Raw genomic sequence first — 22,794 nt, 5'->3', positions numbered from 1 at the left:
GTATTTATATCTTGGTTCGCAACACATATCACTTTTCAAAAAGAGGCGGTAAATTCTGAGAGTGGGGCACGAAGCATACATCAATTAAAAAAAACAAAAAAACTTAAGGTGATGTTACATTCATGGGTTAGTATTGGAATGAAAACGACACAGAACTAAGAGTAAGCGGTCATCTTACCATGAGAAGTCTTCCTCTTTTTATAAGAGAGTTATGTAGAAAGGGGAGAGGGCTAGGGAAGGCAGTGGTGATGGGGTAGGTGTATCAGAATTTTTCAACAAGTCGCCATTGCAAAACATTTGATTAAATAGACTCTCCATGTCTACAAGGTTATAACAATATGAAAATGTAATTTCAAACCCTAATTTTTATTTCAATAAAATGAGCAAAGACCAAATTTTAAAATCATAAAAGGTTAATCGAAAAATATACAATATTTTTTTTCATCGGTTTTCTTTAAAAAAAGATTTCACAAAAAGCAACAAAAATTAACTTGAATCGAGATCTAATATATATATATAACTGTCAAAAAATCATCTGTTCCAAATTACTAAGCTATGGGTGCTTCTATTCTTCCTGTATAAGAAGTTATCTATATTTATATTTTAAATTCTATGTCTTGTGTAGCCATCACCTGAAGCTATGTAACCCTGTGGCGCCGTTTTGTATCGGTATCTCCTCCATGGTGTTATAAATGTAGTCAGATGTCGATCTTCTTTGCGTAGAGGGACACTGTGGTAGCCATTCCAAGCATCAAAGACTGTCTTCTTCTTGCCATTAGGCACCGATCGAGCTTGAAAAAATGGGCACGGTGTGTGATGTGTCTCACGGGTGGCATGAGCATTGAGTGCCTAAAAGTCCACTGTACGTCTAGACTGGCCATTCTTTTTTGCACATATCACCATTCGATGACACCATGTGACAGGTTCCCCAATGGGGACTGGTTCCAGAACACCTAGTCGTATATCTTGATCGAGGCCTTTTTTTAACTGCATCTCGCCAGTGTAGCGGGACAGGCACTGGTGTATGGTGGACAAGAGGCTCAGTGTTGGGGTCGACCATCAGTTTTATTGGTGGTCCATCCATCAGAGGCAGCAGCTGATGTTCACATGTGTTGAATGTGGTAGACCTGTAGTAATCAAGCAGGTACTCTTGTAGTTTTTGGCGATTCTCTTCTATTGGTGGAAATGGTGGAGCACTCAGAGGCGGGGATGGTCGTTGGCAAAGAGGACAACCGCATGGTGCTTTGTTCTCTCCTTGCACGGCTGCTGCATGGTGTTGTGGAAGCCATACTCTAGGAAAGTTGTCGCCAATGATTCTAAGATTCACACAAGTTTCTCTGCTAAGAAACAGTTTGTCTGACGAGTCTGTTACATAGGTCATTTGCCTTGTCTCCACTTTAGTACCGTTGATTGTGTATGAATATCTCAGTATCATGGCTCTGAGGATCTTGATTCCATCATTATTTGCTGTGCGCATACGCATTGTCACTGGAATAATCCAAGCAGTGAACCACTTTTAGACCGGCGAGGCAGCTCTGGCATCCTGTGTCAGCCATAGCAGGTATATTTGCAGACACTGACGGAGCTGACAGCGCAATTCCGAAGGCTGAGTTTCTGCGTACCCATGTGTCTGTCATGCTGTCGTAAACATGATGATCTAGTGGGACACTTTGCTGTTGTCTCTTCTGCTTGTGAGTGTCGGTAGTGTTCGTGTTGTCATTCTGTGACTTAGAAGAGTTTAACATGCACAATGAATCAAACAATGCACTTTCTTTGTCATAGTTTCGTGGCTTTGGTTGTGCTTGACGTTTTGGGTAGTTCTTGCTACGGCAGACACTTTCCAGGTGATGTTCTCGATGGCAAAGTTCACACCGATGACCATAAGCAGGACACCGAGTCTTACGGATTTGTGCAACACTTCTGTCGCCATGGCCGTATTTACTTGATTGTCTGTGCTTGGCATTTGCTTTGATTTTCTATATGAACTAGCCACCTCAACCGAATGTGAATCAAGTAGCCTTGATGCTGATCGTTTTCCTGCTTCCTTAGCTTCGATGAACTGGAATACTTCCTCTATGGAAGCAGGTCTAATTGAATGTTAGGGTCTACAACACCTCGTGTGTGAACGTTCCGCATAATTGTGTCTGTGTAGTTCACTTTTGCGTCACAGTTAGGACAGTCAATAACAAATTTACAAATGTCCGCTTGTCCCCTGAGACGTGTGCCGAAGTTTCTGACTGACTCGTCACGGTCTTGTCGCATATTATGCAATGCTACACGGGCTACCATTGTGTTTTCTTCACGAACAGCCAGCTTACGAATGGCAGCCAAGATGTCGTCCACCGATTTTTCAGCTAGTTTGCCACCTATTGTCCTGGTGAGGTCTCTGTGAAGAGGTTCGTCACAACACTCGAGCAGCTGTATAACTTTGTCATGACCGTTCAGTTTTGTTGCAGTCATGTATTCTGTCCAGCGGGATAGAAAGTATGCTCAGTCCTCACTTGTGCCAGCGGCAGTTACAGTGGGTCGCTTGACTTTCTCCATTGTTGCAGTAACAGTCGGAGCAGATCTGTGAACAGCACTGTGAGCTGTGATGAGTGCTGCAACGATAGCTGGATCCAGGTCGTCAGTGATGTAATCACAATCAGAGATTGGACACCGTACTGCAGGCATCGTTGCGATCGTCACTGTATCTGATCATAAATAAGAGTCTGCTCTATTTGTCAATCTTTATTCGTTGATTAAACAATGATCAAGATCTGAAAATAACAGAAACAGAAACTGCAATAAGTACACATGTGACTAATAAACAAATACGTATACATGTACCATAATTGTCTGATAATCCTATAATAAACACATTAGTAATCTCGTTAGGGTAAATATGAATAATTACTCCACCCTCGAAAATTCCTTTAAAATTTCCACTTTTATAGGTTTTTTGGGGCGCTGTAAATGGAAATAACCTTTTAAATATACGGCAAACGAGTAGTTTCCAAGATATGAAGAAATGTTAGTGATCTAAAAGTGGGTGTTCACTTGTCTATAATAATGTAACGTCAAATGGGCACCCACTTTATGGCCACATTGGGGGTGGGCAATGTACAATGAACACAATTTAACGTAAAATACTACTAACGTTTAACATTCCAGGAAACAAGTCGTTTCCATGAAGCATGGGTGGGGGCTGCCGGTTAATGTTTTTCAAGAGGGAGGTGCTTAGTTTAATTAACCGTTTTAACATAAGTAACGCGAACGCGCCGACATTAACTGTGCATTTCTTCATGGAAGCTGTGTGTGACAGAACGGTAATAAGTTTCAGTTGTCTTCCCTTTGTCCTTATCCAGGCAACCTTATCTCCCTTTTGTATTTTTGACATATTTCGTTTCAACTACAAAGTGGCCAGTATGTGCTACCATACTTGCAAAATAGTAACATTTCATTCAGGCATTTTGCTTGATTACTAAAAATTGGCTCGACCAAATGTCGATTTTTTTTTATTCTCTTAAAGAAATACATGAATTTTTGATTCAATATATTTTAATTCTACTTTATCGAGTGAAGTTTTTTTTAAATATCTGAAAAAGAAAACATTGAATGAGATAGAAAAAATTGCCGTCAGCGTCCAATACTTACTGGACAATATAAGCAGAACATAAGGTTCCAATTCAAAAAAAAAAATGAACGTGGTTTAAAAAATAAAATGTTTTACACTTTGGACTTTACGGGTAAATTTCCAAAAAACACTTCTTTTTTTGTTTTAAATTACAATATATTATTTATTGATTTTTTTATCTTCAATTTGTGATATATAAGACATTATTGAGTAAATTAATTATTAAAATTTTAATAGACATTTCAAAATGGGGTGGGGGTGAATTTAAAACAAAACATTTGTCTAAAATATTATTCGGTTTATTGGAAAGAGCATAAAATTTCACATTGACCCTGAAAATATTGTAAAAATTTAACCAATAGAAAAATTTTGATAGATTTTTAAAGTTTAAAGATTGAAAAATATTTAACTCGTAAAATTCAATTGATTTCATTACGTAAAAAAATGGCTACATGAAGGCGTGCCGGCATTTTGTAAACATTTTGTAAACACTGTTTTTTAAAAAATAATATTTCTATTATTTTTTAAACAACTTTAATAGTTTATTTTGGAAGTATATTCCATAAAGAAAATAAATAACCCACTTTAAACAAAAATTACGAGTTTTTTATATTTTATTCGCAGTTTGGTGTTAGGAGTGTCAAAAATTCCCCTAAAATACTGATACACCTAGTGGTGGTAGTGGGAGGGATCGTTATATGTAATATCCCCTCCCCGTCAGGAAGAGGGTTTGTTCATTTTGTTTCCTTCTTAGGTGGAAGGTGTAGGGACAGAGTTTTGAATGGCAACATGGGGAGGGTTGATTGTTCATTTGTTGTAGCATGCAGGTTTTCAAATAATGTATCCTGAACATGTAGTCAGTTATCGGCTTTCATTCCTTTTATAAATGCTTTCTTCAACAGACTCATTTTCTTTTGTAATTCTTTCTCTTAAGAGTAGTATGGGTTTGTCAGACTGTATTTGAGACTGGGACATCAACCGTGCATGTAGTCTGATGGTGTCCTGATGTTTTGACTTGGGTGTTTTGTGCAGGAATCACCTGTTTGGCGGTATAGTTGTCCGTCTCTTGCTTCTACTTCATAGGACCTACCAGCCATTCATTTGCAGACTGTTGTTTCCCTCCACTTTCTTGTGTAGGGATTGGATGGCTGAACTCGGACATTTTCTCCAACGTTGAGGCCTTTCAGCTCTTTCCCCATGTTATGGTGTCTAAGCTTCCTCTCCTGTTTTCTTCATGCTTCATTAATTGAGTGTGTAGTTGTATTGCTGGGCTCATAGCAGGAGGTTCTGTATCCGTTTTGGTGCTTTTGATAGAGGCTTTTTGCTGATTGAGACAAGGGGCTTGTGATCAGTCAAAACTACTCCTTCTCTTCCGTGGGTTACGGTAGGGTTAGGGTTAGTGGTGAATTTTTTCTAGGCCATATACAACTACTAGCATCTCCATCCCAATTTGTGCATATCTTTGTTCGGCATCTGATAGGGATCTACTTACAAATGCAACTGGTTTGTCAACCTGTGTTAGCGTTACTCCTAACCCATACTCACATGCATCATTCTCGAGAGTCAGTTCCTTGTGAGGGTCATAGTACGTAAGGATGGGTGATTTTGTGATTGCTTCTTTTACAGTATTGAAAGCTATGTATTGGGTATCTGACCATGTCCACGGAACATCTTTTTTGGTCAGGTTCTGGAAGGGTTTTGTCATTGTTGTTAGATTTGGAATAAATTTTCCTTTTTCATGCCTAGGAATCTGTGGAGAGCTCCAACGTTTCCTAGTGCTGGCATATCAATGATAGCCCTTACATTTTTTTGGTCGACTCTAATGCCATCTTTGTTGATGCAATGCCCCATGAAAGTGATCACATTTAGTTCGGTCTGTAGTTTTTCTGGGTGAAGTTTTACTTCTATTGTTTGGCATTTCTGGAGTTCAGTATCGGCCAAAGCATATCTGAAAGGTGGTCCGGTCACTGGATGCATCATCGAGCTCAACATGCCAATATCCTGATCCGAGGTCCGTTTTTGTGAATATATTTTGCATCTCTCATGTCATGAAGGACATCGTCAAGAATTGGCATGGCGTAGTGCTCTTGCATGAGTGCATTGTTGAGCTCATGAGGATCCAGGCATATTCTCATCATCCCATTTTTCTTTCTTGTAATGATAAGTTGGCTAACCCACAGAATGGTTTTTCTACTGGTTTAATTATTCCTAATTTGGTTAATCGACTTAACTCCTTTTTCAGTCCAGAACGTATGGTTATAGGTATTCTGTGATTAGGCATTACAACAGGTATTGTATCTGGCGAGTGAGCTAGAGAGTGGCAACATCCGGCAGTTTGCTGAGTTGATCATCAAACACCTCCTTATAGTTTTTCTCTATGTTGACTGCGGCGACATGGTGGAAGTTCTTCTGTTTTATCCCAACAAGGCCTATTTGTAGTTGACAGTTATCTTCATCTTTGAAAATTACAAATTTTAATGATTAGGTTTGTTGTATTTTGGAGTTTCTTTTATTTTTCTTCAGCATACACCGAGTGGTTTCATCAGACATTTGTTCCACATTGATAAGACCCTAATCAAAGGTCGAAGTTGGAATCAGAAATTATCAAATTTCTGCTGGATTATTGAACATCACCTCTTTACCACAAACGTATCCTAGGCCTCAATCCTATTTAGTCGGACTATTAAAAAACACCTGCTACACCTGGTCACACCTATAGCTGGAGACTCTAGCATTAGGTAGCATAACACCCAAGTAAAAAAAAAAACAATACGCTGATAAAACGTTAAGTATTTTTTATTTATTTTTTTTTTTTTTTCTAAACTAATCCTAAATGTTTTGTTACATTGTTTTAAATTTGCTTTTCGTGTTTTATGTATTTTGTCTGTATTTCTCCTGTCTTTTTGTCTGTATTCCGTATTATCCGTCCAGCCCTCCTGCTACAAAGCTGAACGTTTTAAAACAAACAAAATGCCGGCAACTAACGATAAAAAAAAAAAAATGCCGGAAATTATTCTCTAGAGTAGATAAACTTAGGACTTTATAAAAAAAAAAAGCTAGAATTTTTTTTTTTTTTTTTTTTTTTAACAAAAAAAAAATGTAAATTAGATATTGTTTACACATAGAAACGTTACGACTTTTATTCTGTAGATAGGCACTCGATCAAGTCATCCGGAAATAGAAATCTCCTGTCACTCTAGTAAGCCATATGCTAGCTAACAGTTGATAAAAAAAACCGCTGGCGGAATCTCTAGTGCAAAAACGTTAAGTATTTTTATTTATTTTATTTTTTTATTTTTTCTAAACTAATCCTAAATGTTTTGTTACATTGTTTTAAATTTGCTTTTCGTGTTTTATGTATTTTGTCTGTATTTCTCCTGTCTTTTTGTCTGTATTCCGTATTATCCGTCCAGCCCTCCTGCTACAAAGCTGAACGTTTTAAAACAAACAAAATGCCGGCAACTAACGATAAAAAAAAAAATGCCGGAAATTATTCTCTAGAGTAGATAAACTTAGGACTTTACAAAAAAAAAAAAAAAGCTAGAATTTTTTTTTTTTTTTTTTAACAAAAAAAAAATGTAAATTAGATATTGTTTACACATAGAAACGTTACGACTTTTATTCTGTAGATAGGCACTCGATCAAGTCATCCGGAAATAGAAATCTCCTGTCACTCTAGTAAGCCATATGCTAGCTAACAGTTGATAAAAAAAACCGCTGGCGGAATCTCTAGTGCAAAAACGTTAAGTATTTTTATTTATTTATTTTTTTTTTTCTAAACTAATCCTAAATGTTTTGTTACATTGTTTTAAATTTGCTTTTCGTGTTTTATGTATTTTGTCTGTATTTCTCCTGTCTTTTTGTCTGTATTCCGTATTATCCGTCCAGCCCTCCTGCTACAAAGCTGAACGTTTTAAAACAAACAAAATGCCGGCAACTAACGATAAAAAAAAAAAAAAAATGCCGGAAATTATTCTCTAGAGTAGATAAACTTAGGACTTTATAAAAAAAAAGCTAGAATTTTTTTTTTTTTTTTTTTAATAAAAAAAAAATGTAAATTAGATATTGTTTACACATAGAAACGTTACGACTTTTATTCTGTAGATAGGCACTCGATCAAGTCATCCGGAAATAGAAATCTCCTGTCACTCTAGTAAGCCATATGCTAGCTAACAGTTGATAAAAAAAACCGCTGGCGGAATCTCTAGTGCAAAAACGTTAAGTATTTTTATTTATTTTATTTTTTTATTTTTTCTAAACTAATCCTAAATGTTTTGTTACATTGTTTTAAATTTGCTTTTCGTGTTTTATGTATTTTGTCTGTATTTCTCCTGTCTTTTTGTCTGTATTCCGTATTATCCGTCCAGCCCTCCTGCTACAAAGCTGAACGTTTTAAAACAAACAAAATGCCGGCAACTAACGATAAAAAAAAAAATGCCGGAAATTATTCTCTAGAGTAGATAAACTTAGGACTTTACAAAAAAAAAAAAAAAGCTAGAATTTTTTTTTTTTTTTTTTTAACAAAAAAAAAATGTAAATTAGATATTGTTTACACATAGAAACGTTACGACTTTTATTCTGTAGATAGGCACTCGATCAAGTCATCCGGAAATAGAAATCTCCTGTCACTCTAGTAAGCCATATGCTAGCTAACAGTTGATAAAAAAAACCGCTGGCGGAATCTCTAGTGCAAAAACGTTAAGTATTTTTATTTATTTATTTTTTTTTTCTAAACTAATCCTAAATGTTTTGTTACATTGTTTTAAATTTGCTTTTCGTGTTTTATGTATTTTGTCTGTATTTCTCCTGTCTTTTTGTCTGTATTCCGTATTATCCGTCCAGCCCTCCTGCTACAAAGCTGAACGTTTTAAAACAAACAAAATGCCGGCAACTAACGATAAAAAAAAAAAAAAAATGCCGGAAATTATTCTCTAGAGTAGATAAACTTAGGACTTTATAAAAAAAAAAAGCTAGAATTTTTTTTTTTTTTTTTTTTTTTAACAAAAAAAAAAATGTAAATTAGATATTGTTTACACATAGAAACGTTACGACTTTTATTCTGTAGATAGGCACTCGATCAAGTCATCCGGAAATAGAAATCTCCTGTCACTCTAGTAAGCCATATGCTAGCTAACAGTTGATAAAAAAAACCGCTGGCGGAATCTCTAGTGCAAAAACGTTAAGTATTTTTTATTATTTTATTTTTTTATTTTTTCTAAACTAATCCTAAATGTTTTGTTACATTGTTTTAAATTTGCTTTTCGTGTTTTATGTATTTTGTCTGTATTTCTCCTGTCTTTTTGTCTGTATTCCGTATTATCCGTCCAGCCCTCCTGCTACAAAGCTGAACGTTTTAAAACAAACAAAATGCCGGCAACTAACGATAAAAAAAAAAAAAAATGCCGGAAATTATTCTCTAGAGTAGATAAACTTAGGACTTTATAAAAAAAAAGCTAGAATTTTTTTTTTTTTTTTTTTTTTAACAAAAAAAAAATGTAAATTAGATATTGTTTACACATAGAAACGTTACGACTTTTATTCTGTAGATAGGCACTCGATCAAGTCATCCGGAAATAGAAATCTCCTGTCACTCTAGAAAGCCATATGCTAGCTAACAGTTGATAAAAAAACCGCTGGCGGAATCTCTAGTGCAAAAACGTTAAGTATTTTTATTTATTTATTTTTTTTTTTCTAAACTAATCCTAAATGTTTTGTTACATTGCTTTAAATTTGCTTTTCGTGTTTTATGTATTTTGTCTGTATTTCTCCTGTCTTTTTTGTCTGTATTCCGTATTATCCGTCCAGCCCTCCTGCTACAAAGCTGAACGTTTTAAAAATTACAAAATGCCGGCAACTAACGATAAAAAAAAAAATGCCGGAAATTATTCTCTAGAGTAGATAAACTTAGGACTTTATAAAAAAAAAAAAGCTAGAATTTTTTTTTTTTTTTTTTTAACAAAAAAAAATGTAAATTAGATATTGTTTACACATAGAAACGTTACGACTTTTATTCTGTAGATAGGCACTCGATCAAGTCATCCGGAAATAGAAATCTCCTGTCACTCTAGTAAGCCATATGCTAGCTAACAGTTGATAAAAAAACCGCTGGCGGAATCTCTAGTGCAAAAACGTTAAGTATTTTTATTTATTTTATTTTTTTTTTTCTAAACTAATCCTAAATGTTTTGTTACATTGTTTTAAATTTGCTTTTCGTGTTTTATGTATTTTGTCTGTATTTCTCCTGTCTTTTTGTCTGTATTCCGTATTATCCGTCCAGCCCTCCTGCTACAAAGCTGAACGTTTTAAAACAAACAAAATGCCGGCAACTAACGATAAAAAAAAAAAAAAAAAAATGCCGGAAATTATTCTCTAGAGTAGATAAACTTAGGACTTTATAAAAAAAAAAGCTAGAATTTTTTTTTTTTTTTTTTTTTTTTAACAAAAAAAAAATGTAAATTAGATATTGTTTACACATAGAAACGTTACGACTTTTATTCTGTAGATAGGCACTCGATCAAGTCATCCGGAAATAGAAATCTCCTGTCACTCTAGTAAGCCATATGCTAGCTAACAGTTGATAAAAAAAACCGCTGGCGGAATCTCTAGTGCAAAAACGTTAAGTATTTTTATTTATTTTATTTTTTTATTTTTTCTAAACTAATCCTAAATGTTTTGTTACATTGTTTTAAATTTGCTTTTCGTGTTTTATGTATTTTGTCTGTATTTCTCCTGTCTTTTTGTCTGTATTCCGTATTATCCGTCCAGCCCTCCTGCTACAAAGCTGAACGTTTTAAAACAAACAAAATGCCGGCAACTAACGATAAAAAAAAAAAAAAATGCTGGAAATTATTCTCTAGAGTAGATAAACTTAGGACTTTACAAAAAAAAAAAAAAAAAGCTAGAATTTTTTTTTTTTTTTTAACAAAAAAAAAATGTAAATTAGATATTGTTTACACATAGAAACGTTACGACTTTTATTCTGTAGATAGGCACTCGATCAAGTCATCCGGAAATAGAAATCTCCTGTCACTCTAGTAAGCCATATGCTAGCTAACAGTTGATAAAAAAAACCGCTGGCGGAATCTCTAGTGCAAAAACGTTAAGTATTTTTATTTATTTATTTTTTTTTTCTAAACTAATCCTAAATGTTTTGTTACATTGTTTTAAATTTGCTTTTCGTGTTTTATGTATTTTGTCTGTATTTCTCCTGTCTTTTTGTCTGTATTCCGTATTATCCGTCCAGCCCTCCTGCTACAAAGCTGAACGTTTTAAAACAAACAAAATGCCGGCAACTAACGATAAAAAAAAAAAAAAATGCCGGAAATTATTCTCTAGAGTAGATAAACTTAGGACTTTATAAAAAAAAAGCTAGAATTTTTTTTTTTTTTTTTTAACAAAAAAAAAATGTAAATTAGATATTGTTTACACATAGAAACGTTACGACTTTTATTCTGTAGATAGGCACTCGATCAAGTCATCCGGAAATAGAAATCTCCTGTCACTCTAGTAAGCCATATGCTAGCTAACAGTTGATAAAAAAACCGCTGGCGGAATCTCTAGTGCAAAAACGTTAAGTATTTTTATTTATTTTATTATTTTTTTTTTCTAAACTAATCCTAAATGTTTTGTTACATTGTTTTAAATTTGCTTTTCGTGTTTTATGTATTTTGTCTGTATTTCTCCTGTCTTTTTGTCTGTATTCCGTATTATCCGTCCAGCCCTCCTGCTACAAAGCTGAACGTTTTAAAACAAACAAAATGCCGGCAACTAACGATAAAAAAAAAATGCCGGAAATTATTCTCTAGAGTAGATAAACTTAGGACTTTATAAAAAAAAAAAAGCTAGAATTTTTTTTTTTTTTTTTTTTTTAACAAAAAAAAATGTAAATTAGATATTGTTTACACATAGAAACGTTACGACTTTTATTCTGTAGATAGGCACTCGATCAAGTCATCCGGAAATAGAAATCTCCTGTCACTCTAGTAAGCCATATGCTAGCTAACAGTTGATAAAAAAACCGCTGGCGGAATCTCTAGTGCAAAAACGTTAAGTATTTTTATTTATTTTTTTTTTTTTTTCTAAACTAATCCTAAATGTTTTGTTACATTGTTTTTAATTTGCTTTTCGTGTTTTATGTATTTTGTCTGTATTTCTCCTGTCTTTTTGTCTGTATTCCGTATTATCCGTCCAGCCCTCCTGCTACAAAGCTGAACGTTTTAAAACAAACAAAATGCCGGCAACTAACGATAAAAAAAAAAAATGCCGGAAATTATTCTCTAGAGTAGATAAACTTAGGACTTTATAAAAAAAAAAAAGCTAGAATTTTTTTTTATTTTTTTTTTACCAAAAAAAAATGTAAATTAGATATTGTTTACACATAGAAACGTTACGACTTTTATTCTGTAGATAAATACTCGATCAAGTCATCCGGAAATAGAAATCTCCTGTCACTCTAGTAAGCCATATGCTAGCTAACAGTTGATAAAAAAACCGCTGGCGGAATCTCTAGTGCAAAAACGTTAAGTATTTTTATTTATTTATTTTTTTTTTTCTAAACTAATCCTAAATGTTTTGTTACATTGTTTTAAATTTGCTTTTCGTGTTTTATGTATTTTGTCTGTATTTCTCCTGTCTTTTTGTCTGTATTCCGTATTATCCGTCCAGCCCTCCTGCTACAAAGCTGAACGTTTTAAAACAAACAAAATGCCGGCAACTAACGATAAAAAAAAAAATCCTGGAAATTATTCTCTAGAGTAGATAAACTTAGGACTTTATAAAAAAAAAAAGCTAGAATTTTTTTTTTTTTTTTTTTTAACAAAAAAAAATGTAAATTAGATATTGTTTACACATAGAAACGTTACGACTTTTATTCTGTAGATAGGCACTCGATCAAGTCATCCGGAAATAGAAATCTCCTGTCACTCTAGTAAGCCATATGCTAGCTAACAGTTGATAAAAAAACCGCTGGCAGAATCTCTAGTGCAAAAACGTTAAGTATTTTTATTTATTTATTTTTTTTTTTCTAAACTAATCCTAAATGTTTTGTTACATTGTTTTAAATTTGCTTTTCGTGTTTTATGTATTTTGTCTGTATTTCTCCTGTCTTTTTGTCTGTATTCCGTATTATCCGTCCAGCCCTCCTGCTACAAAGCTGAACGTTTTAAAACAAACAAAATGCCGGCAACTAACGATAAAAAAAAAATGCCGGAAATTATTCTCTAGAGTAGATAAACTTAGGACTTTATAAAAAAAAAAAGCTAGAATTTTTTTTTTTTTTTTTTTTTTTACAAAAAAAAATGTAAATTAGATATTGTTTACACATAGAAACGTTACGACTTTTATTCTGTAGAAAGGCACTCGATCAAGTCATCCGGAAATAGAAATCTCCTGTCACTCTAGTAAGCCATATGCTAGCTAACAGTTGATAAAAAACCGCTGGCGGAATCTCTAGTGCAAAAACGTTAAGTATTTTTATTTATTTTATTATTTTTTTTTCTAAACTAATCCTAAATGTTTTGTTACATTGTTTTAAATTTGCTTTTCGTGTTTTATGTATTTTGTCTGTATTTCTCCTGTCTTTTTGTCTGTATTCCGTATTATCCGTCCAGCCCTCCTGCTACAAAGCTGAACGTTTTAAAAAAAACAAAATGCCGGCAACTGACGATAAAAAAAAAAAAAAAATGCCGGAAATTATTCTCTAGAGTAGATAAACTTAGGACTTTATAAAAAAAAAAAAGCTAGAATTTTTTTTTTTTTTTTTTTTAACAAAAAAAAAATGTAAATTAGATATTGTTTACACATAGAAACGTTACGACTTTTATTCTGTAGATAGGCACTCGATCAAGTCATCCGGAAATAGAAATCTCCTGTCACTCTAGTAAGCCATATGCTAGCTAACAGTTGATAAAAAACCGCTGGCGGAATCTCTAGTGCAAAAACGTTAAGTATTTTTATTTATTTTATTTTTTGTTTTTCTAAACTAATCCTAAATGTTTTGTTACATTGTTTTAAATTTGCTTTTCGTGTTTTATGTATTTTGTCTGTATTTCTCCTGTCTTTTTGTCTGTATTCCGTATTATCCGTCCAGCCCTCCTGCTACAAAGCTGAACGTTTTAAAACAAACAAAATGCCGGCAACTAACGATAAAAAAAAAAAAAAAAATGCCGGAAATTATTCTCTAGAGTAGATAAACTTAGGACTTTATAAAAAAAAAAGCTAGAATTTTTTTTTTTTTTTTTTTTTTAACAAAAAAAAAATGTAAATTAGATATTGTTTACACATAGAAACGTTACGACTTTTATTCTGTAGATAGGCACTCGATCAAGTCATCCGGAAATAGAAATCTCCTGTCACTCTAGTAAGCCATATGCTAGCTAACAGTTGATAAAAAAAACCGCTGGCGGAATCTCTAGTGCAAAAACGTTAAGTATTTTTATTTATTTTATTTTTTTATTTTTTCTAAACTAATCCTAAATGTTTTGTTACATTGTTTTAAATTTGCTTTTCGTGTTTTATGTATTTTGTCTGTATTTCTCCTGTCTTTTTGTCTGTATTCCGTATTATCCGTCCAGCCCTCCTGCTACAAAGCTGAACGTTTTAAAACAAACAAAATGCCGGCAACTAACGATAAAAAAAAAAAAAAATGCCGGAAATTATTCTCTAGAGTAGATAAACTTAGGACTTTACAAAAAAAAAAAAAAAAAGCTAGAATTTTTTTTTTTTTTTTAACAAAAAAAAAATGTAAATTAGATATTGTTTACACATAGAAACGTTACGACTTTTATTCTGTAGATAGGCACTCGATCAAGTCATCCGGAAATAGAAATCTCCTGTCACTCTAGTAAGCCATATGCTAGCTAACAGTTGATAAAAAAAACCGCTGGCGGAATCTCTAGTGCAAAAACGTTAAGTATTTTTATTTATTTATTTTTTTTTTCTAAACTAATCCTAAATGTTTTGTTACATTGTTTTAAATTTGCTTTTCGTGTTTTATGTATTTTGTCTGTATTTCTCCTGTCTTTTTGTCTGTATTCCGTATTATCCGTCCAGCCCTCCTGCTACAAAGCTGAACGTTTTAAAACAAACAAAATGCCGGCAACTAACGATAAAAAAAAAAAAAAAATGCCGGAAATTATTCTCTAGAGTAGATAAACTTAGGACTTTATAAAAAAAAAGCTAGAATTTTTTTTTTTTTTTTTTAACAAAAAAAAAATGTAAATTAGATATTGTTTACACATAGAAACGTTACGACTTTTATTCTGTAGATAGGCACTCGATCAAGTCATCCGGAAATAGAAATCTCCTGTCACTCTAGTAAGCCATATGCTAGCTAAAAGTTGATAAAAAAACCGCTGGCGGAATCTCTAGTGCAAAAACGTTAAGTATTTTTATTTATTTTATTATTTTTTTTTTCTAAACTAATCCTAAATGTTTTGTTACATTGTTTTAAATTTGCTTTTCGTGTTTTATGTATTTTGTCTGTATTTCTCCTGTCTTTTTGTCTGTATTCCGTATTATCCGTCCAGCCCTCCTGCTACAAAGCTGAACGTTTTAAAACAAACAAAATGCCGGCAACTAACGATAAAAAAAAAAATGCCGGAAATTATTCTCTAGAGTAGATAAACTTAGGACTTTATAAAAAAAAAAAGCTAGAATTTTTTTTTTTTTTTTTTTTTTAACAAAAAAAAATGTAAATTAGATATTGTTTACACATAGAAACGTTACGACTTTTATTCTGTAGATAGGCACTCGATCAAGTCATCCGGAAATAGAAATCTCCTGTCACTCTAGTAAGCCATATGCTAGCTAACAGTTGATAAAAAAACCGCTGGCGGAATCTCTAGTGCAAAAACGTTAAGTATTTTTATTTATTTTTTTTTTTTTTTCTAAACTAATCCTAAATGTTTTGTTACATTGTTTTTAATTTGCTTTTCGTGTTTTATGTATTTTGTCTGTATTTCTCCTGTCTTTTTGTCTGTATTCCGTATTATCCGTCCAGCCCTCCTGCTACAAAGCTGAACGTTTTAAAACAAACAAAATGCCGGCAACTAACGATAAAAAAAAAAAATGCCGGAAATTATTCTCTAGAGTAGATAAACTTAGGACTTTATAAAAAAAAAAAAGCTAGAATTTTTTTTTATTTTTTTTTTACCAAAAAAAAATGTAAATTAGATATTGTTTACACATAGAAACGTTACGACTTTTATTCTGTAGATAAATACTCGATCAAGTCATCCGGAAATAGAAATCTCCTGTCACTCTAGTAAGCCATATGCTAGCTAACAGTTGATAAAAAAACCGCTGGCGGAATCTCTAGTGCAAAAACGTTAAGTATTTTTATTTATTTTTTTTTTTTTTCTAAACTAATCCTAAATGTTTTGTTACATTGTTTTAAATTTGCTTTTCGTGTTTTATGTATTTTGTCTGTATTTCTCCTGTCTTTTTGTCTGTATTCCGTATTATCCGTCCAGCCCTCCTGCTACAAAGCTGAACGTTTTAAAACAAACAAAATGCCGGCAACTAACGATAAAAAAAAAAATCCTGGAAATTATTCTCTAGAGTAGATAAACTTAGGACTTTATAAAAAAAAAAAGCTAGAATTTTTTTTTTTTTTTTTTTTTAACAAAAAAAAATGTAAATTAGATATTGTTTACACATAGAAACGTTACGACTTTTATTCTGTAGATAGGCACTCGATCAAGTCATCCGGAAATAGAAATCTCCTGTCACTCTAGTAAGCCATATGCTAGCTAACAGTTGATAAAAAAACCGCTGGCAGAATCTCTAGTGCAAAAACGTTAAGTATTTTTATTTATTTATTTTTTTTTTTCTAAACTAATCCTAAATGTTTTGTTACATTGTTTTAAATTTGCTTTTCGTGTTTTATGTATTTTGTCTGTATTTCTCCTGTCTTTTTGTCTGTATTCCGTATTATCCGTCCAGCCCTCCTGCTACAAAGCTGAACGTTTTAAAACAAACAAAATGCCGGCAACTAACGATAAAAAAAAAAATGCCGGAAATTATTCTCTAGAGTAGATAAACTTAGGACTTTATAAAAAAAAAAAAGCTAGAATTTTTTTTTTTTTTTTTTTTTTTTTACAAAAAAAAATGTAAATTAGATATTGTTTACACATAGAAACGTTACGACTTTTATTCTGTAGAAAGGCACTCGATCAAGTCATCCGGAAATAGAAATCTCCTGTCACTCTAGTAAGCCATATGCTAGCTAACAGTTGATAAAAAACCGCTGGCGGAATCTCTAGTGCAAAAACGTTAAGTATTTTTATTTATTTTATTATTTTTTTTTCTAAACTAATCCTAAATGTTTTGTTACATTGTTTTAAATTTGCTTTTCGTGTTTTATGTATTTTGTCTGTATTTCTCCTGTCTTTTTGTCTGTATTCCGTATTATCCGTCCAGCCCTCCTGCTACAAAGCTGAACGTTTTAAAAAAAACAAAATGCCGGCAACTAACGATAAAAAAAAAAAAAATGCCGGAAATTATTCTCTAGAGTAGATAAACTTAGGACTTTATAAAAAAAAAAAAAGCTAGAATTTTTTTTTTTTTTTTTTTTAACAAAAAAAAAATGTAAATTAGATATTGTTTACACATAGAAACGTTACGACTTTTATTCTGTAGATAGGCACTCGATCAAGTCATCCGGAAATAGAAATCTCCTGTCACTCTAGTAAGCCATATGCTAGCAAACAGTTGATAAAAAAACCGCTGGCGGAATCTCTAGTGCAAAAACGTTAAGTATTTTTATTTATTTTATTTTTTTTTTCTAAACTAATCCTAAATGTTTTGTTACATTGTTTTAAATTTGCTTTTCGTGTTTTATGTATTTTGTCTGTATTTCTCCTGTCTTTTTGTCTGTATTCCGTATTATCCGTCCAGCCCTCCTGCTACAAAGCTGAACGTTTTAAAACAAACAAAATGCCGGCAACTAACGATAAAAAAAAAAAAAAAAATGCCGGAAATTATTCTCTAGAGTAGATAAACTTAGGACTTTATAAAAAAAAAAGCTAGAATTTTTTTTTTTTTTTTTTTTTTTAACAAAAAAAAAATGTAAATTAGATATTGTTTACACATAGAAACGTTACGACTTTTATTCTGTAGATAGGCACTCGATCAAGTCATCCGGAAATAGAAATCTCCTGTCACTCTAGTAAGCCATATGCTAGCTAACAGTTGATAAAAAAAACCGCTGGCGGAATCTCTAGTGCAAAAACGTTAAGTATTTTTATTTATTTTATTTTTTTATTTTTTCTAAACTAATCCTAAATGTTTTGTTACATTGTTTTAAATTTGCTTTTCGTGTTTTATGTATTTTGTCTGTATTTCTCCTGTCTTTTTGTCTGTATTCCGTATTATCCGTCCAGCCCTCCTGCTACAAAGCTGAACGTTTTAAAACAAACAAAATGCCGGCAACTAACGATAAAAAAAAAAAAAAATGCCGGAAATTATTCTCTAGAGTAGATAAACTTAGGACTTTACAAAAAAAAAAAAAAAAAGCTAGAATTTTTTTTTTTTTTTTAACAAAAAAAAAATGTAAATTAGATATTGTTTACACATAGAAACGTTACGACTTTTATTCTGTAGATAGGCACTCGATCAAGTCATCCGGAAATAGAAATCTCCTGTCACTCTAGTAAGCCATATGCTAGCTAACAGTTGATAAAAAAAACCGCTGGCGGAATCTCTAGTGCAAAAACGTTAAGTATTTTTATTTATTTATTTTTTTTTTCTAAACTAATCCTAAATGTTTTGTTACATTGTTTTAAATTTGCTTTTCGTGTTTTATGTATTTTGTCTGTATTTCTCCTGTCTTTTTGTCTGTATTCCGTATTATCCGTCCAGCCCTCCTGCTACAAAGCTGAACGTTTTAAAACAAACAAAATGCCGGCAACTAACGATAAAAAAAAAAAAAAAATGCCGGAAATTATTCTCTAGAGTAGATAAACTTAGGACTTTATAAAAAAAAAGCTAGAATTTTTTTTTTTTTTTTTTAACAAAAAAAAAATGTAAATTAGATATTGTTTACACATAGAAACGTTACGACTTTTATTCTGTAGATAGGCACTCGATCAAGTCATCCGGAAATAGAAATCTCCTGTCACTCTAGTAAGCCATATGCTAGCTAAAAGTTGATAAAAAAACCGCTGGCGGAATCTCTAGTGCAAAAACGTTAAGTATTTTTATTTATTTTATTATTTTTTTTTTCTAAACTAATCCTAAATGTTTTGTTACATTGTTTTAAATTTGCTTTTCGTGTTTTATGTATTTTGTCTGTATTTCTCCTGTCTTTTTGTCTGTATTCCGTATTATCCGTCCAGCCCTCCTGCTACAAAGCTGAACGTTTTAAAACAAACAAAATGCCGGCAACTAACGATAAAAAAAAAAATGCCGGAAATTATTCTCTAGAGTAGATAAACTTAGGACTTTATAAAAAAAAAAAGCTAGAATTTTTTTTTTTTTTTTTTTTAACAAAAAAAAATGTAAATTAGATATTGTTTACACATAGAAACGTTACGACTTTTATTCTGTAGATAGGCACTCGATCAAGTCATCCGGAAATAGAAATCTCCTGTCACTCTAGTAAGCCATATGCTAGCTAACAGTTGATAAAAAAACCGCTGGCGGAATCTCTAGTGCAAAAACGTTAAGTATTTTTATTTATTTTTTTTTTTTTTTCTAAACTAATCCTAAATGTTTTGTTACATTGTTTTTAATTTGCTTTTCGTGTTTTATGTATTTTGTCTGTATTTCTCCTGTCTTTTTGTCTGTATTCCGTATTATCCGTCCAGCCCTCCTGCTACAAAGCTGAACGTTTTAAAACAAACAAAATGCCGGCAACTAACGATAAAAAAAAAAAATGCCGGAAATTATTCTCTAGAGTAGATAAACTTAGGACTTTATAAAAAAAAAAAAGCTAGAATTTTTTTTTATTTTTTTTTTACCAAAAAAAAATGTAAATTAGATATTGTTTACACATAGAAACGTTACGACTTTTATTCTGTAGATAAATACTCGATCAAGTCATCCGGAAATAGAAATCTCCTGTCACTCTAGTAAGCCATATGCTAGCTAACAGTTGATAAAAAAACCGCTGGCGGAATCTCTAGTGCAAAAACGTTAAGTATTTTTATTTATTTTTTTTTTTTTTCTAAACTAATCCTAAATGTTTTGTTACATTGTTTTAAATTTGCTTTTCGTGTTTTATGTATTTTGTCTGTATTTCTCCTGTCTTTTTGTCTGTATTCCGTATTATCCGTCCAGCCCTCCTGCTACAAAGCTGAACGTTTTAAAACAAACAAAATGCCGGCAACTAACGATAAAAAAAAAAATCCTGGAAATTATTCTCTAGAGTAGATAAACTTAGGACTTTATAAAAAAAAAAAGCTAGAATTTTTTTTTTTTTTTTTTTTTAACAAAAAAAAATGTAAATTAGATATTGTTTACACATAGAAACGTTACGACTTTTATTCTGTAGATAGGCACTCGATCAAGTCATCCGGAAATAGAAATCTCCTGTCACTCTAGTAAGCCATATGCTAGCTAACAGTTGATAAAAAAACCGCTGGCAGAATCTCTAGTGCAAAAACGTTAAGTATTTTTATTTATTTATTTTTTTTTTTCTAAACTAATCCTAAATGTTTTGTTACATTGTTTTAAATTTGCTTTTCGTGTTTTATGTATTTTGTCTGTATTTCTCCTGTCTTTTTGTCTGTATTCCGTATTATCCGTCCAGCCCTCCTGCTACAAAGCTGAACGTTTTAAAACAAACAAAATGCCGGCAACTAACGATAAAAAAAAAAATGCCGGAAATTATTCTCTAGAGTAGATAAACTTAGGACTTTATAAAAAAAAAAAAGCTAGAATTTTTTTTTTTTTTTTTTTTTTTTTACAAAAAAAAATGTAAATTAGATATTGTTTACACATAGAAACGTTACGACTTTTATTCTGTAGAAAGGCACTCGATCAAGTCATCCGGAAATAGAAATCTCCTGTCACTCTAGTAAGCCATATGCTAGCTAACAGTTGATAAAAAACCGCTGGCGGAATCTCTAGTGCAAAAACGTTAAGTATTTTTATTTATTTTATTATTTTTTTTTCTAAACTAATCCTAAATGTTTTGTTACATTGTTTTAAATTTGCTTTTCGTGTTTTATGTATTTTGTCTGTATTTCTCCTGTCTTTTTGTCTGTATTCCGTATTATCCGTCCAGCCCTCCTGCTACAAAGCTGAACGTTTTAAAAAAAACAAAATGCCGGCAACTAACGATAAAAAAAAAAAAAAATGCCGGAAATTATTCTCTAGAGTAGATAAACTTAGGACTTTATAAAAAAAAAAAAAGCTAGAATTTTTTTTTTTTTTTTTTTTAACAAAAAAAAAATGTAAATTAGATATTGTTTACACATAGAAACGTTACGACTTTTATTCTGTAGATAGGCACTCGATCAAGTCATCCGGAAATAGAAATCTCCTGTCACTCTAGTAAGCCATATGCTAGCAAACAGTTGATAAAAAAACCGCTGGCGGAATCTCTAGTGCAAAAACGTTAAGTATTTTTATTTATTTTATTTTTTTTTTCTAAACTAATCCTAAATGTTTTGTTACATTGTTTTAAATTTGCTTTTCGTGTTTTATGTATTTTGTCTGTATTTCTCCTGTCTTTTTGTCTGTATTCCGTATTATCCGTCCAGCCCTCCTGCTACAAAGCTGAACGTTTTAAAACAAACAAAATGCCGGCAACTAACGATAAAAAAAAATGCCGGAAATTATTCTCTAGAGTAGATAAACTTAGGACTTTATAAAAAAAAAAAAGCTAGAATTTTTTTTTTTTTTTTAACAAAAAAAAAATGTAAATTAGATATTGTTTACACATAGAAACGTTACGACTTTTATTCTGTAGATAGGCACTCGATCAAGTCATCCGGAAATAGAAATCTCCTGTCACTCTAGTAAGCCATATGCTAGCTAACAGTTGATAAAAAAACCGCTGGCGGAATCTCTAGTGCAAAAACGTTAAGTATTTTTATTTATTTTATTATTTTTTTTTCTAAACTAATCCTAAATGTTTTGTTACATTGTTTTAAATTTGCTTTTCGTGTTTTATGTATTTTGTCTGTATTTCTCCTGTCTTTTTGTCTGTATTCCGTATTATCCGTCCAGCCCTCCTGCTACAAAGCTGAACGTTTTAAAACAAACAAAATGCCGGCAACTAACGATAAAAAAAAATGCCGGAAATTATTCTCTAGAGTAGATAAACTTAGGACTTTATAAAAAAAAAAAAGCTAGAATTTTTTTTTTTTTTTAACAAAAAAAAAATGTAAATTAGATATTGTTTACACATAGAAACGTTACGACTTTTATTCTGTAGATAGGCACTCGATCAAGTCATCCGGAAATAGAAATCTCCTGTCACTCTAGTAAGCCATATGCTAGCTAACAGTTGATAAAAAAACCGCTGGCGGAATCTCTAGTGCAAAAACGTTAAGTATTTTTATTTATTTTATTATTTTTTTTTCTAAACTAATCCTAAATGTTTTGTTACATTGTTTTAAATTTGCTTTTCGTGTTTTATGTATTTTGTCTGTATTTCTCCTGTCTTTTTGTCTGTATTCCGTATTATCCGTCCAGCCCTCCTGCTACAAAGCTGAACGTTTTAAAACAAACAAAATGCCGGCAACTAACGATAAAAAAAAATGCCGGAAATTATTCTCTAGAGTAGATAAACTTAGGACTTTATAAAAAAAAAAAAGCTAGAATTTTTTTTTTTTTTTTTTTTTAACAAAAAAAAATGTAAATTAGATATTGTTTACACATAGAAACGTTACGACTTTTATTCTGTAGATAGGCACTCGATCAAGTCATCCGGAAATAGAAATCTCCTGTCACTCTAGTAAGCCATATGCTAGCTAACAGTTGATAAAAAAACCGCTGGCGGAATCTCTAGTGCAAAAACGTTAAGTATTTTTATTTATTTTATTTTTTTTTTTCTAAACTAATCCTAAATGTTTTGTTACATTGTTTTAAATTTGCTTTTCGTGTTTTATGTATTTTGTCTGTATTTCTCCTGTCTTTTTGTCTGTATTCCGTATTATCCGTCCAGCCCTCCTGCTACAAAGCTGAACGTTTTAAAACAAACAAAATGCCGGCAACTAACGATAAAAAAA

The sequence above is a fragment of the Euprymna scolopes genome, chromosome 4 (assembly GCF_053919585.1).
Source record: "Euprymna scolopes isolate OS-2025 chromosome 4, ASM5391958v1, whole genome shotgun sequence".
NCBI lineage: Eukaryota > Metazoa > Mollusca > Cephalopoda > Sepiida > Sepiolidae > Euprymna > Euprymna scolopes.
This window is presented reverse-complemented; position numbering follows the sequence as displayed.